Below are 12460 nucleotides of genomic sequence, written 5' to 3' on the forward strand. Positions count from 1 at the left end.
CTGGACGCTGAAGAACTGGAGACAAACTCAGCCCAGACAAACCTGGATCAGCCCGTGGCTGGAGCCCCCTGTGCCTGCTTGGGGCTTTCACTCTTCCTCCTACCCAGTGTCATCCTGGTGGGTCTTCTACTTTGAATGGTCTTTTCTCAGCTGTCCCTGCATCAGTCACCAAGACTTCCTTCAGCACTGGTTGTTCCACAACCCTGGTAGGCTTGGGAGACACCACGGACAATTCAGGTTGTCACACTCTCTTCTTCTGCTCCAGCCCTGAGGAGCCAAGGGCAGCTGGCAGTCCCATGGGAACTTGGTCCCCTTCCTGAGGAGACCCAAGGGCAGGAAGGTGCCTGCCAGAACGTTGGTGGCCTTGGATGCTTCTCCTTTCTTCCCAGACAGCCTGGGCTTCTGGTCTGTTTCCAAACTGGAAGGGGGAGCTGTCCCACCCTGCTGTGTGGCTGGCAGGTCCTGCCACACCGTGTCCCCAGGGAAAGCAGAACCACCTGGAAACCTGAGGGGCAATGAGCCATGGTCTGGTGTTTGTAGAGGAGATGTGGTTGGTTTGGCCTTGGGCAGGACAGGTTCCCAACACAGATGTTCTCTCTCCCCTCCTGACGTCTCTGTCTCCATTTTGACAAGTTTCATCTTCTTGCCCAAAAAGTGTGGCTTGTATTTCAACCCCCCAGGAATTTCTGTTTCCCTCCTGGCTCAGGTGGAGCTACAGCCAGAACTACCCCTTCCTCCTCCTCACCCTTGTCCCCTTCCTCTCCTCCCTGCTCCCTCAGTTCCTCCTGTCCCACCACTTCACTGAACGCCTGTGCCTGACCCCTCTGCATGCACAGAAGAAAAACCTTCACCCCAAAGAGGAGTTCCCAGCTCCTCCTCCTCAGCTTTCCCCCTGCATGGCTCCCTCCTTTCTGTAACTTCAGTGTAGTTGGATTTCAATACAGATCCCAGTTGACATCTCCTGTGTGTGGTGGTGGAACCTGGGCCAGGAGAAACAAGTCACCCCATGGGGTGGGACAACTTGAGCTCAGGAGAGCCAGGAGAACCATGTTCCTGGTGGTTCCAGGACTTGTTGGAGAACAGCTTTTGTTGTCTGGGACATTGTGTGTTTTATTCCCCTGGGTCTCTGCTCCCTTCACATGAGGATTCCCAGGAAGGTGTGTTAAACAAGTGACAAAGCTTTGCAGGCTGGTGGGAAGGACTAGGAGATCCAGCCCCTTCCTCTGGGTGTTGCATCTCCAACAGATGAGGTGGGGAATGACCTGAAGGTCAATATTTGCCTCCTCCCCTCTGTGTCCTGTGCATCCCCAGAGCATGCACTGAATAAATCCTGTTCTGAAAGCCTCCTGTGGGGTGTGCAGTGTCTGGCTGGGGGGGCTGGACACTGGGAACCTGCTCATTACCCCTCACATGCTCCTGATCTGCTGCTCAGGTTGAACAGCAAAAAGACCTCGTGGTTCCCGAGGTCCTTAAAGGGGCTTTTTGGGGGTTTTTTTTTGGCTTGATCCAGGTGCTGGTTTTTGCCAGGTTGCAACTTGATGTTTTTAAGGCCTTGGAAAAGCAGCAGCAGGAGGTTGAGGATGATGTGGGGAATATTTCCCTGAGCACCCAGCAAAAAAAACAATGGGGCCCCACCGGGAACATTTTGGGGAGCAAGGAAAGGCAGAGGGGGAGAACCTGGAGCAAAACAAAAAAGATGAGAGATCAAAATGCTGGAGCATTTCTGGGTCCCTGCTGGAGGGGCCCAGCAACCCCTCCCTGCCCCCAAACACACCACTTTGCATCTTTGCATCAAAAAGAAACCAAGTTAAAAACAAGTGTTTGCCCCCAGATCCTGTGTTTTCTGCAGCATTTTCACCTCAGAACGTCAGGAAAAGGTCCAGGGAGGAGTAAAATGAGCAGCACGGGAGCGATGCTGGGCTCAGAGTTTTGCTTTTCCCTCTTTCCCATCCTTTTTCTCTCCTCCCTGGTGGGGCATCTCCCTTCTCCCTGCAGTCCTGCCCGGGCAGCCCCAGCAGGAAAGCACCGCGGGGTGATCTGAGGTCACGGTCAGGGTGACCAGCAGATGGCGATGGGACCGACCAGCCTGGGCTGAGCAGAACCTCCCGGAGCAGCTCCGGCCTTTATTCCTCATCACAGAGCTCAGATGTAGTGAAGAATCAGCTTTAAAAAAATCACCTCCTCCCCGGGTGATGCAGCTGCTGAAGGTGCAGGTTGAGCTCCTGTTGCTTCAGGGGGTTGGGGGGGAAATCCAGCCTTGGGTTAAGGATGGGGATGGATGAAAAGTGGAAGAGGGAGATGGAGGTTGGAGATGAGGAGGGAATTCTTTGGTGTGAGGGTGGTGAGAGCCTGGCCCAGGTTGCCCAGGGAAGCTGTGGCTGCCCCATCCCTGGGGGTGTTGAAGGGCAGGTTGGATGGGGCTTGGAGCAGCCTGGGCTGGTGGGAGGTGTCCCTGCCCATGCAGGGGTGGGACTGGATGATCTTGAAGGTCCCTTCCCACCCAAACCCTTCTCTGGTAGATGACAAAAGTGCAGTTGGGGGGGCTGCCCTTTGCCAGCTGGGAGGGATGAGGCAGGGATGGAGCTGGGAAGGCATTTCAGGACCATGACCGGTTTCCCACCTGGACGAAGGAGAACGTAGCATCAAGTCCTCATAAATAACACAAAGAGGAGAAAAACCTCCCTTCTCCCAGCAACATCAGGGCACTTGGTCAACACCTGATTTGTTTTTTGCAGTGCTAGATCCCCCCACCCTGCTGGGAACCACCGGGAGCAACTGGGGCTGCTGGGAACAGCCTCAGCAGAAGCTCATCCAACTCATTCTGGGATTGAAATGTTTTCTCATGATTTTGGGCTTGTGATCCTTGGAAAACGTGTTGAGTTTTGTTTTCCTGAAGGTTTGGGCTTCTGTCAAGAGACACGATGCCTATTTCTAGAGTTCCCTGTGACAGAAAATTCAAAACCAGAGGGGAAATCCCCTTCCCTCTCCCCTCTGAGCCCCAGGAGAGCAGGGCTGAGCCCTGACAGCACCTGCACTGGGTGGGGGTGTTTGGATTAATCCTAAATTTGGGATTTGAGGGTGAGGGGGGGGGGGTTAGGGAAGGAGGGAAGGTGTCCACATGGCAGGGGATGATGCACAGGGGAGGACACACAACATCCAGGGGAGACTTTTGCATCGTTTCCACTCTCTGTCTGGGCTTGGCAGGAAGGATGCTCTGATCTCAGGGTGATTCCTGAGGGGAAAGGAGCCAAGAGCCTGGGAAAGATGCTGCTGGGTCCTGATGCAGCCCCACGACCAGGTGGGGTGGGAGGAGGAGGAGGCATTTCAGCATCAGCTGTGCTCAGTTAGGGTAAAATCCTGGGGTTTGGGGTGTTTATAAGGCCTGGTTGCTGCATCACCCCCACCTGTTTGGTTCCTCCAAGCCCTGGGGCCTCTTTCCTAGCAGGGAGAGGGATGTTCTGGCTGGAAGTTGAGAGAGAGAGGAGGTTGTTTGGCTCCAGCTCCTGAAGTTCCCCTGAAAATGGTGAGTCTAAAGGGTTGGGGGGAGCATGTCCACCATTGGGGGGTCTGCAGGTGGGGTTCCCATGCTGGTAGGTCCAGCCAGCTGCCCAAATCTGAGGATTTGGGCTCAAAGTGCCCTCATCCTGCAGTGTCCTGGGCTGCCAGTGGGGACCCACTTTTCTCCCTCTTCCTTCCTGGCTGCTTTTTATTTAAATGAAGTGTGGCTGCCCCCCCTGAGATGTGCCTGGGCAGCCTGGCCAGAAAGTTACCTGGTGTCCCAAATATCCATGGGTGTAAGCTTGGACATCCTGCTGACTCTCCTGCTGGGCAGAGGCTGCTCCTCCCACACATCAGGAGGATTTGCAGGGAGCAAATGGTTTGGTTGGTGTCTGAGCTCTAGTTGTGATTTATTGGAGATAAGATCATGGGTTGGTGGAGCTTGGAAGTCCCTGTGTCCTCCTGTGGTATCAGAGCTACAAACATGCTTGTTTCAAGGAGCTGCCCAGGCAGAGAGGAACCCACCCTGCAGCCCTTGAGCAGAGCAAGGCTGAGGAAACAGGTTGGGGATTCAGGTTGGTCCAGGAAAGTAACTTCTGACAGTTAAAACAGTCTGAGCTGGGCTAGCCCAGTCTGTCCCATGTCCTCCTCCTGGCCTGGCTTCCCTGCCATGCTCAGTGTTTTGGTCAAATGGGGGACTTGGTCAGTGACACAGGAACACCCCAACTCACCAGCCAAGGTTGTTTCAAGGCAGTAAAAAGACTCTGTGGGGTTTGGTTTTGTTTTTTAAAAGTCAAAACAAGTTTATTTTCCCAAGAGAATCTCTCCAGTCATGTTTTATTCATGGCTTTTCACATCTTCTCAGGGTTTGAGATTCTCTGCATCAGCCTCATGGAGAGGGACTGAACTGGAGCCATTTGGGACATGCAGGATGAGTTCTTAGCTGGGGGACAACTCCTCAACCCCAAGGGGATCTGCAGCTCTGTTCCCATGCCTGTGCTGCTGTTTTGGTACCTTCCAAGCACTCTGTGGGCAGGAGCCCTGCCCCTCAGCCAGCAGCTAGAAGAGGGTGATGCAGCTAAGAGGACCAAGCTGGAGCTGTGACACAGCAGGTGGCCAGGACTGCTGAAGAGCTGGGTTGATGGAGACAGGACTGCATTCCTTCACTGCTGGATGCTGTGACATCCCCACCCACCAGCTGCTACCCAGCCTGCCCTTGCTGCAGCTACACCCCAACCCAAGAAGCAGAGGAGCCTTCAAGAACCTGCTTCATTCTGGTGAGTCCCATGGCCCAGGCAGGCAGGTCTGGGCCTCCCTGCATGTTTGCTCAGGGTGAAATTTGAGCATTTCTCTTTGCAGTTCTCTTCCTCCCCCTTCACCCAAGGTGTCCTCTGCTTGCCCTCACTCCCTGATGTCTCAGTTTCCCCTGGCAGTGAGATGGCAGGGATGATAATGGCCCCAGATGTCCTTCAGTCCTGAAGAGCTGGTGCAGCCCTGATCACCTTACAGCTCCACTCCCGGTCTTGATCCTAATTTGGAATATGGCAGAGGGATAGTCCCACCTGCTCCTAAAAAAAGAGGAGAAATCACAATTCCCTGTCCCTTGTTAGTGCTGGAGCTCTGGAGCACCTTGTCCTCTCGTGGCTGCTGTCAGAGGACCTGCCTGGGAGAGCCCAGAAGGGGCAGGACTTGCTGCCTCTGGCTCAGGGCTCCTCCTCACCTGGCCCTGCTCTAGGACAGGGTGTTAGTCTGGATTGGTGGCTTATTCTGTGTAAATACAAAGGAGCCCTAATCTCCTCACCAGGGTTGAGTTAGGCTGATATGGTTATCAACTCAGAAAGAACCACCCTCTAATTCAAGCTGGGAACTTGTCCAAACCAAAATGCACTTCCTGAGCAGGGGCCAAACCTGCCGAGTCTGATCAGCTCCCAGGGCTCTGAGCTTCCTCTTGGAGCTACTTCTTAATCCCAACTTCAGAACTGGATGCAACAAACTTTAAATCACAGGCTCAAAGGATCCTCACCCCTCCAGGCTCGAGGACAGGGCAGAAAAGAACAGGTTACTTAAACCCTTTACCACTTGGGCCCATCTCCTGCAAAAACAAGAAGGGACCCCCAGGACTGATGCACCAACTCCTTTCACTGATTCTCTTGCACCCATTCAACAGAGAGATTTTTTTGGGAGCTGGTGGCTCTTCTGTTCATGGAGTAGAGGCATGAAGCATTGGTGCTGCAAGAGAAGCCCCACTGAGTTGTTCAGCAAAGCTTTGGGGTGCTGAACAGGAAGAAGTGATGCCTTGGGAGCTCTGTGGCTGAGCCAGTCCTCCAGGGGTTTTGCTGCTCTTTAAGGAAGGCAATAGACTGTATAGTTATCACCTGAAATGGGATGAAATCCCTCCCACCAAACTATACAACCTACTACCTCACCTCCACAGAGCAGTGCAGAGGTCTTGCCTGGTTCACTTCCCTCCCTGCCCGGAGGAGAAGTAGCTGAGGAGAACTTGAAGACCTGACTGTCTCCTTAGGAAAGACAGTAGATTGTATAGTTAGCTCAAAGGGAGGATAGGACTCCACAACTATTCAATCTACTACCTCAGCCTCAAGGACAGCTTTGGGACTGTGGCAGCCTGAGGTGGCAAGAGGATCCTCATCCAGGCACTGGCTGCTCTGCAGCTCCTGTGAAGAGAAGGGCATAAAAAAATCCATCAGCCTTCATGATGGTAGGGAAAAGGAGTCTCCTACCCAGCCCTGCCCTGGAGCTGCCCTCTCCTTCTTTAAACCTCCTTCAGTCCACTTGGACTAGGCTTTATCCTCAGCAATCCCAGCCTGGAAACCTCCTGCACCCGAGGGCTTGGGAAAGAGCAGCTCCCACCCCTTGGGACCCTGTGCTGTGCCTGCAGAGCTCACATCCCTCCTGAAGCAGGAGACATCCAGCCAGGCTGACCTCACCTCCTGAGCACACCAGCCTGTCCAGAACAAACCCTGCCAGCCCAGAGAAGAGAATCCACCCGTTCAGCTGCTGGGCACTCCAGAGAATGGAGCAGATCAGAAACCACTGAGCACACAGAAGCTTTTAGGCTGCAAATGTGATGGTACCAAGAACATCCAGGCAGATCAGTTCCCAGACACACGAGTGCAACAGGCAGCCCTGCTGTCCCCTCAGTGCCCCAGCACAGCCAGGCAGCACCAGCATGGATCTGAGGCAGACTGGCTTCCCCTGAGCCCTTGGCTCTCCTGCTGAGACTCCCTCATTCTCTGCACACCCAAATTCAGGTGCAAGTTGGTAGTTTAAAAGAAACCCGTGAGGTTCTTTTGCAATGAGGAAGAATCCCCCTTGGAGATTAAAGAAGTCCCTAAGGAGCAGGGAGCCACCAGCAGCAGAGCAGGGACCCAAAGGAGGACTCCCCAGGAGGGGTCCCCAGCCTCCCCAAACTTCTGCTGGTGCTGGGGTGGGCAGGGGCTAAGGCAGGAGACCCCAGAGGGGCTTTGAGCTTCCACAGCCTGAAGGTGGGAGATTCCTGAAAATCTGGTGAGCTATTGGAGCTGGAACCAGGTGAGAGTTTAGGATGGAGTGCACAGAATTCTTTGCAGTGAGGTTTGGGAAGTGCCCCTTTTCCTTTGCAGAGTCCATTCATAGAATCCAGGAATGTTTTGGGTTGGAGGAAACCTTCAAGACCACCCAGTTCCAACCCCCTGCATGGGCAGGGACACCTCCCACCAGCCCAGGTTGCTCCAAGCCCCATCCAACCTGCCCTTCAACACTGCCAGGGATGGGGCAGCCACAGCTTCCCTGGGCAACCTGTACACATTCCAGGTAATTCTCTTAATTTCCTTTTACAAACTCAGTCCTCACAGGGGATGACCCTGATGCCAAACCATCTGGCCCAGGCCTGGTGTGACAATGTCAAAAAAATCAGCCTTGCAGGCCTGGTTCCTAGAGCATGAAAGCTCCCAGCCTGTTCCCAGTGCCAGGTACCCTGCATCCCAAAGGGGAAAAAGAACATTTCCCATCAGAAGGCTCTTCTATTGGCATAGAAAATGAGGCACAGGGGTCACACATCCCCCCTGAGCACGTGCAAGAGCTTCAAGGTGACAATTAGGCTGTCACTGGCCACTCTGCCCCCTCAGGGACAGAAGTGGTGGTTTGGAATGAAGTGTTTCAGCTTCCCAAAGATGAAGCTTGTGCCCCAGGCATCAACCAGGAGGGATCATGGGGGCAGGAAAGGCAGAAGTCACTGCATGGGGAGAGCACTGGGGAGGTGGGTGGCCCAGATGATCTCATCAGGATGGCATCTTCTCCAAAGAGACACTGACCTGGAGGAACAAGTTCTCCTGATTCCCAATCTGGTGGCTGATTTTATTTTAAGCATCTCAGCCAGCTGTACAGGCCAGGCCTCTAAAAGGTCACTCTTGGTGGTGTTTGCAGAGAACACGTGTTTGGGGCCCATCTCAAACTGTGGGTGGGAAAATTGCATTAAATAACTCCTAGTTCAGATTAGATCTAATTTATACATGGAGAGAGAGGAGGGGGGGGGGAAATCCCTTCTGACTTCTATAAGTAATCCTGAAAACAGGAGATTTAATTATTATAATTGTCTTAATGAGTGTAGGTTTTGGGAATACCCAGCTGCTGAGTCTGCAATCCTGGTCTTGCCAGGATGGGTGAAGGATGGAGACAAACAGGAGGGCTGGGAAATGCTGGTAGGGGTCACCAGGACCATCCTGTCCTCGGGAACACTGTCCCATGTTGCTTGTGGAAGGTGTTTCAAGGGCAGCAAGATCCTCTCCTGGATGGCTTGTGGTCTAAACCATCAGAATGGGGAAGGAAAAAGCAGAGAGGTGGCCCAATTTGCCAAAGATGACACAGCAAGTCCATGGTGAAGTTGACACTGGAACCAGCCTGACCTGGTCACACTGCCAGGGCAATGGCCTCCCTGGGCCAGGCTGAGGTTAGGACAGGACAATTCCCACTGAGGGGGGAAAAGTGATGTTCCATGGAGATGATGGGAGGGCTGGAGCAGCTCTGCTCTGGAGCCAGGCTGGGAGAGTTGGGGTGTTCAGCCTGGAGAAGAGAAGGCTCCAGGGAGACCTTAGAGCAGCTTCCAGTGCCTGAAGGGGCTCCAGGAAAGCTGGGGAGGGGCTTGGGACAAGGGCAGGGAGGGATGGGATGAGGGGGATGGATGAAAAGTGGAAGAGGAAGATGGAGGTTGGATATGAGGAGGGAATTCTTTGGTGTGAGGGTGGTGAGAGCCTGGCCCAGGTTGCCCAGGGAAGCTGTGGCTGCCCCATCCCTGGCAGTGTTGAAGGGCAGGTTGGATGGGGCTTGGAGCAGCCTGGGCTGGTGGGAGGTGTCCCTGCCATGCAGGGGGTTGGAACTGGATGATCTTGAAGGTCCCTTCCAATCTAAACTATTCTATGATTCTAGGAATATTTGCAGAGGAATCCTAGATCCTGGGAGAGAGAAGATCCCAGGCACACTGGGTCACAGCTCAGTGGTAAAACCCTGCAGGGGTTTCCCCCAGAGGCATCATGAGTTATTCAGAGATCTACCCTGCCATGAGATTGCTCTAAACTCCACATCTATGGAGATTTTCAGCAAAAATCCCAGGGCAATCACCAAAGTGAGGTGTGTTCCAGCTTTGTCCTGCCTTCCAGACACGATGCCTTCCCTCCTAGCCTGTTGTTGCTGGAACATCAGATTTCCAAGTGCCTCAATGTGATGTTGTCATGCAAAATTCTGGATGAAATAGCCAACAGGGCCTGCAGGAGGCAGGAGCCCATGCCCCCCAAGCCTCTCACTGCCTTGGAAGTTGTTTAAACCCAGTTTTTGAAGCTTTTTTGGATACTTGACTGCTAAGGACTTGGATCTCTTTGAAAAACATCCTTTTCTGTGCAGACCTGGAGTTGGTGGCACTGCAACTTTCCCCTTCCAGATTGATATGAATGCTTCAAAATTAGCCAAATTTGAAATTTTTTTGTGTCCAAAAGGCTTGGGCAGGAGCTTTCTGCAGGAAGGTCCCTGTGCTCAGTGTTCCCAGCACCATCCTGCTGGCTGGAGGTGCCTGCAGGGGTGAGGGAAATGGGCAGGGAAAGGATTTTATTGTTTCTTCACTGCAAGATCCTCCAGCCTGGTAAAAAAAACAAAACAAAACTGGCACTTCCAGCCCAGCTTCTAGAATTCAAGTGACCTACAACTGTTAAGAGGGCTCAGGATGACCAGTTGGACCCCACAACTGCCAACCCAAGGTGATGCCACCTCAAATTTCAAAGCATTCACAGACCAAAGATGCCCAAGCACGGCCGAGTCTTTGCCTTTAAAATTGGGAGGCATTGAGAGGAGCTGGAAAAGCTCTGAAGCTTTGAGGAGCTGATCTGGTTTATTAAGAAGCACTGAATGAAATGGATGAGGGGGGAGGAGGAGGAGGAGGGAGGAAACCATAAAACAACAAAGTCTCTCCTTTAGAAGCAGGCGCTGCTTTTGTGCAGCCGCGGTCCTGCCTGTCGGTGCCAAAATGTGCCAGGGACAGGCAGGGTTTCTCAGTGGGAAACCAAGACCCTACGTCTCCGAGGGGTTTTTCAGCCTCCTTGGAGAAAGGGAACCAGCCCCAAGTGCCACAACCAGGCGGCCTCAGCACGAAATGGCTGACGGAGGCCATTTTGTTCCCTTCGCCGCCGCCGGCTCCGCATCCTCGCTTTTGGAGAGGGCAAAGGGAAAAGCCCATGGGCACCAAAAAAAAGAAGCAATCCCCAAATGAGTGAAACCCAGAGGAGGTGAGGGAGGTTTCCAACACCTCCCAGCATCACCAGGATGTGCAGCCACACCAGCCCGAGCCGCGCGGCTCCACCGACCGGCAGCGAGGAGCTCAAAAAGCAGCAGATGGCCCCAAAAAAACCACCTTCAACCCATCCCGTCCCTTTGGAAAGCAAAAAAATAAACATATTTGCCAAACTAGCCACAAGGACAAGTCATTTTTCACTTCTCACAAGCTGGGTGAACCTCTCAGAAAAGCAAGGCCCAGACGATCCTGGAGTCACTATTAAAATATCACCCTTGGAAAGAGTTAATTAAAGGTGCTGCAAATGGGGAAAGGGAAATGGAAGTAAAAATAGTTAAAAGTTTATGCCTGCAACAGCCCCCGTGTCTCAGCAATGCTTTTCCTCCAGGCTCTGTCCTATCAGTGTTGTTGTAGCATTTATTATTAATCACTTGGCAGGTATCTTAATAAAGAGCTGCTCATCTGTCAGGGGTTGTCTCAAGTCCTTTCAGATGTTTATGAACATCTGGATCATCGTTCATTAATTTGGTATCTTCTGACACGTTTATCTATTATATGTATGTTATAGATGCATTTATAACCTGTTTGTTACAAGAGTTCTCTTTTGTGACCACCCCATAAATCCATTATTCAAGGTAGGCACAAAAGGTAAGTTTTTTCTAAATGTTTGGATATTTTCCCTGTAAATTAGCATAGGAGGCACAACCATCCTGAAGGGGAAAAAAGAAAAAGAAATATCCCAGAATTTTAGTCATAAAACATTGATATTTCATAGAGTATTTTCTCCAAAATACTAAAAATTAAGAGAGAGAAGTGAACAATCGTTTTGGTTCATCGTTACCTGCTCCGTACTCGATTCCATAGCTTAACCCAATGTAAAGAAGGAAGATTCTTCCCTGTAATACTCCCTAAAGCTCTTCCATTAATACTGTTTTCCTTCTTGATGTTCAGTCCAGAAGCTGCCCACAAAAGGTGTGCAGGTCACGTAGGTTTGGACCAAGATATTTAATTGACAGAGCAAATTTGCAGCTGCCCAGTGCCCACACATGCAGCCCCAGCTCCAGGAGACACCACTGCCCGTGCAGTTCCCTACAGGATCTGTTTGTAAAGCAAGTCAAGCAGATATGGAGGCAAATACCTTTCTTTGCAAGAACAACGGTTTCCCCTCTTTCTGCTCTCCTTCCCAGCTCCTCTCTGGAAGTGTCTCCGTTTTTCCAGGTGTCCAAGCAGCCCCGCAAGGAAAGGTGGGAGGATCAACCCAACACCGAAGCCTTAACAAAAAGCCTCATCAACCCCCCTCCTATCACTGGACAAAGATCTGTCCCTGCCATCGGCCGAGAACGAAGAGACGTGGCTACAAACTCCAAGACATCCAGGCTACTGAAGGAAATGCAGAAGCACTTTAAAAAAATGTAATTAAATAAATAAAATTGCCTTGATTTGGCGCATGTTCTGGTCTTCTTGCTGCGCTCCTGCGCAAAATCAGATGGCAGCACCACCAAGTTGCCTTAAACTTTCAAGGCGTGTTATTGTTGATGGCGTCTCTGTCACGTATCACACCTTGACGGGTGCAGGGTCTGCTGCATTGAACAGCTTGTTCTCACAGCTCTCCATCCTCGTGAGAAAAATCCCAGGCTGAAAAAGCCCAGGAACGAGTCTTTGAATATTGAAATGAAGGTTTTTTCTAGTCCCGAGATGAAAACTTTTCAAGGCAAGAAGGCAACAAATAACAGCCGAAAAAAAATCCCTAAAGAAAAGGGGAAAAAAGATAGAAAACTGAGCTCCTCCAGGTCACATCAGCTAAATCCAGGCACTGGGGGAAGGTCGGGTCTCACAGGCACCAAAAACAAGAGGACACACAACAGGTTAAAATGCTACTGTCCGGCAATGACCGGCTCGAATCGTACCGAGCCGACGTGTAAAACCCGTCCAAAAAAACAAATCAGACAACAGTGCTCTCTGGTACTTTGTAACTGCAGAAGAAAGGAGGGCTGGTGGATTGAATGTAGCCAACAAACCCTCCTGTCCAGCCACCCCGCGCGCCCCAAGGAGCCTGACGCTGCTGACACAAAAGCTCAGTTTGGCAATTCCAGGCATTTTCAGTGCTCAACATACGCCAAAACTACCCACTCTCTGACTTTGGTCTCGTTCCAAAAGGTCCTTTTTTTTTTTTTCTTTTTCTTTTTT

Source organism: Chaetura pelagica, unplaced genomic scaffold (genome assembly GCF_000747805.2).
Source record: "Chaetura pelagica isolate M959 unplaced genomic scaffold, ChaPel_1.0 scaffold507, whole genome shotgun sequence".
Classification (NCBI taxonomy): domain Eukaryota; kingdom Metazoa; phylum Chordata; class Aves; order Apodiformes; family Apodidae; genus Chaetura; species Chaetura pelagica.